Raw genomic sequence first — 4,658 nt, forward strand, 5'->3', positions numbered from 1 at the left:
TAGTCAAGTTTTGCTGCTAGTCTTGTGTTCCCCCCTCAGGGTAGTTTTTGTTTGTTTTTGTTTTATTTTGTGAGCACATTTACTTCTGCACATTGAGTCCTCACCTCTTTCCTCAACCCCAACTGTGAAAGTTTTGTAAACTTGTGACAGGGTTGAGTTATTCACTTCATTTATGAATCATTTTAATTAAAATTTAATTTAATCTACAAACATTTTTATTAAAATGATCATGGTATCAGTAAATTTATACTTGCCAAAATCATGACAACTCATAGCTTTGTTATAAATATAATATTTGATGTAATGTGTCCACTTCAACATTGACAAGCATCCTATGTCAGAAATGGCAGTCACATCAGCAGCAGAAAGACCATGTTGTGCATGAAGATATGATGACCCAGAAAGGGCACAATATGAGATAAATTTAAAAATATATAATTGAAGCCAATGTCTCCCTTCAGACCTGTTATAATCTTCAACCCAGTCACACTATTCTTAACCTTTGTGTTCGCATCAGGGCAGACTGTAATCCCATGGACGACCTCTGTGGTCATATCAGAGCAGACAGGAAGTTTGCGGGCTGGAACCAACACAGGACTGAGCTCTGAGGCTGAAGTGGGCTCTGGAGCGGCTGGAGAGCAGTGTGCGGCCCGAGCACACAAAATAGCCATTGCCGTAACAGGGAGTGCAACAGACAGTGGGACCACCTCTGAGTCCCCAGACTTGGTACCACCACAGAGATACCAGCTGCTCGCACCGACTTCAGCAGTGTGTCCTCCAAGCTGGATGCAAGTCTCAAACGCCCAGGAATCACCTTGACAGCTTCAGATAGGACATTCATGATGACCGGAAACACCGATATGGCGTCCATGATGGCTGAAAACTCTGGCGTGGCATACCATGGTGGCTGAAGACTCTGGTTTGGCGTCCATGGCGGCTGAAGACTCTGGTGTGGCGGCCATGTTGTGAACAGGCTGTGGTGTGGGAACAACCGGCCTGGAAGGTAGTGATAGTACAGGACTAACGATCATCATAATTGGACATGCTGGTGACCGTGGTGGGACAAGCTCCGGCCACCGGAGCTTGGTATGTACTGCTCCCCCAAATTTTTCTTTAGAGGAAACGTCCTCCTCAACCTCCCCGACAGTGAAGGAGGACCCAGTCAACTGAAGGGCATACTCTAGGAACTCGCTCAGTGATCCTTGAGGACTATCACAAATCAATGTGGATTGTAACTGATTGTTGAGTCCATAACAAAAGAAGTCAATGAGAGCATTGTTTTGGAGTTTAGTGAAATTAGCAATACCTAGGAAGTCCTGAATGGGGTCCTCGAGCGAGTTCCCTGACGAAGGTGGACGTGACGTACTGCAGGATCAATGGTATGTCTTCTGTCATGAACTGCTCTGGGACACTGTCAAGTTTTCCAGAATTTTGTTTCAGCTCTGCCCAAACTTGAGACTATTCAGACTATGAAGGACGCAAGAGGACAACTCATTGAGCGTTACTGTTTTTTATTTACTTCTGTTTGCAGAGGTATTGGCAGAAGCAATAGTAGAAGCAGTAGTTGCAGTGGCTGCAGTAGGTTGATAATCTTTAAAAGATAGATTGAAACAAAACAAATATACATTATTATAAATAAAGATATTATTTAAACTAACATTTAACATCTCATTCACCATCACCATATTAACTACAGTATAATCAACTAAATCAAATGCCTTGACCAATTATAAATGATAAATGTTAACAAACTTAGAACACACCTTTCAAACTCAAATAATTGGTCAACACAAATCATACAAAGCTTAGCACCAATCAGTACTGTAGCAAATTACATCAAATAAGCTTAACCACAATACTGACATTTTACAACTTCAAAGTTTATATTTTGCATCAACATAATTTAAAGCTGAAGTCGGCAAGATTTTTTTGATCATATTCACTGAAACTGACTCTACATGCTACACAGTTGTCAACAACTTTTTTTGCTAATTTTCAGCCTTTTATCACCCAAGCCTTCTTTCTCATCCGTAGGAGAGTACCTGCTATTTCTTCATGGTTCACACTGTGGGCTTCTCGAGCTAGAAGAGTGGATATCCATGCTTCATATGGTAGAATGGGTACTGCCGTTTCTTCCTTATCAAAGATTTGGAACCTTCCTCCACAAACTAAGAGTCCTGTATCTTCATCTCTGAACACTGCAAGTCTGTTGAGAGTGGTGTCTTGGAAAGTTATGCCCTCCTGAGTCACAAGTAAGAGATCTCTCAATGCATCTTCACACTCTCCAACAGTAAGTACAGCATGTTTGACTCCAGACCTCACATCCTGTTCAAGGAAATTCATCCCAGTTTGGCTTACCTGAGGTTAAATTATTTTTCAATACCATCTTCCATTTCATTGCAGCTCTCCATATCCAGGCAATGACGCTGACCAACTTCGTCAGGCTACTGAACAAGCTGGTGCTCTCAGAACTCCAGACTCGGGTTCTTTTTTATCTGGGTTATTTTGCATTGGACAACCCCTGTCTTTTCCCTCCTCACCTTTTACTGGAGATTTTAGCATTTGGCACTGTTTTGATTTCTTTTAGTCTGTGCTCTGGTCAGTGCTGCAGAAAAGGACTTTCTTTGGAGCTTGTCTATGCTTTCTTTAGTACATGCAGCAACTTCTTTGGCTGATATTTTCGGCCATTCTTCTACAGTTTGCCTCAAAAACTCTGGTCCGTTCTGCCACGCAGAATCTTCCTTGAGGTCATCTGGGGTCGCTACCCTTGATATGATGTCAGCCACGTTCACGTTCCCGGGATCCACCACCAGTCTTCAGCAGACCTGACTTTCTGAATATCTCCAACTCTGTTTGCAAAAAAGGTCTGGTAACCATAACTGTCTCTTTGGATTGCTCCTAACACAGTTTGGCTGTCCAGTAGATGGAACCATCGATCGATCTCTATTTGACTGTGCCTTTCAATGTATCTTCTGAGTCGTGCTGCGAAGACTGCACCACATATTTCAGCTTTTACTTCTTAATTAGTTTTTGATCTAATGGTGACCGCTTTGCTTTGGACTCAACCAATCGAATTTGGACAACTTTTTCTGTCTCCCACCTGAAGTACACCACAGCTCCATAGCTCTTGTCACTTCCATCAGAAAATGTTACTCCACAAAGTTTTCCCAATCCAGTTGGCTGGTGTGAGGCTTCTACGGAAAGTGACTTAACTGAGGCGGACATATTCCTCAAATGGCTTCTTCCCTTAACTTTTCAGAAAGTGGCTTGTCCCAAGTGTCTCGGGTCAGACATCTGCTCCCAGCTTCCTGAAATGCTTTTCTTACCAGAATGGCACCCTTTTGCTTAGCAGGTGTGATGAGACATATTGGATCATAAAGGCTAGCTACTTGGCTTAGCAGCTCTCTCTTAGTTAGTGGGTTAGAAGTTTTTCCTCTCACCTCTTCTCCAAGGAGAATTTTTCCAACTCTCATTTTCTTTTCTTCTTTGAGAAGTTAATTGAGTTCAGTGGATGCAAAAGGAATTTTAGCGCCTGAATGAATCAGTGTTTTGAACAAATTCCAACCTTCCCCAGCTTCACCTGTATAGATCTGCTATGGTATTTGATATATGCTATTTGTGCAGCAGCAGCATGTGTACATACTCACAGAAGAGTATCGGCATATGTATTGGCAGTAGCAAATTCCTGTACCTGCTCTGCAGCAGCAATAATCAACAGCAGCAGCAATGATCTACAACAACAGCAATAATCAACAGCAGCAGCAATAATCTACAACAACAGCAATAATCAACAGCAGCAGCAATTCAGCAGCAGCGTAGCAGATCTATTCCACCAGGACCATATACATTAACATTGTCATAACCATTACCATGCTAAAAATATCCAGAGAGTTGTCATGATAGAAATTAAATTTATTACATCAGAAAACCTATTTCCTACTATATATTGATTATGTGAGGAAAACGTATTAGCTTACGTCATGCACTATTGTAATTGTTTTGAAGTCATAATATATATATTTATACATTTTATTTAATCAATCTGCCCTTGAAATCATAATTTTAAAAAGGGGCAAAGCGCACAAATAGGTCAAATAGGGCTTGGCATCAGTGCTTTTGAGGCACAACATAGGCAGATTTAATGTGACTTAAAATGTAATTAATGTTGAAAAAGGACTGCTATTTTCGGACGTTGTGAGGTTTAGGGTCAAATACATTTCCCATTAATTTCCAATACAGTCACTGTTGACCTCGAACAAATCCAAGTGTGACAATTTTTTTCAGGAGCATTTAATCTTTTCGAATCATGTCATGATTTGTTCACTCAGCAAGTGCCAAAACCTTTATCAAGTTTCGTACCATTCAGATAAAGTGAAAATTCTTAAGAAACAAAACGTAAAACTTTTCGGTCAAAAATGACTGAACAGCACCAGAGGGTTAAAAGTGTGCAATATAACTCAACTATCTGTCACGTGTTCTACCTGTGTCTGCTTGCATTTGCATTCTTAACATGGGTGTGTTTAACTATAAATTCAGTCTGAAATATAGATTTCAACTCTTTTTGATTTCTCTTCAGTATCACCATAAATGCTCTATTTGGCTGAAACCTAAATTATACAATTTATAAGAGGCATCTAAAACTAAGAAGATTATCTTTT

The sequence above is a fragment of the Scardinius erythrophthalmus genome, assembly GCF_964197995.2.
Source record: "Scardinius erythrophthalmus genome assembly, chromosome: 24".
Lineage (NCBI taxonomy): Eukaryota > Metazoa > Chordata > Actinopteri > Cypriniformes > Leuciscidae > Scardinius > Scardinius erythrophthalmus.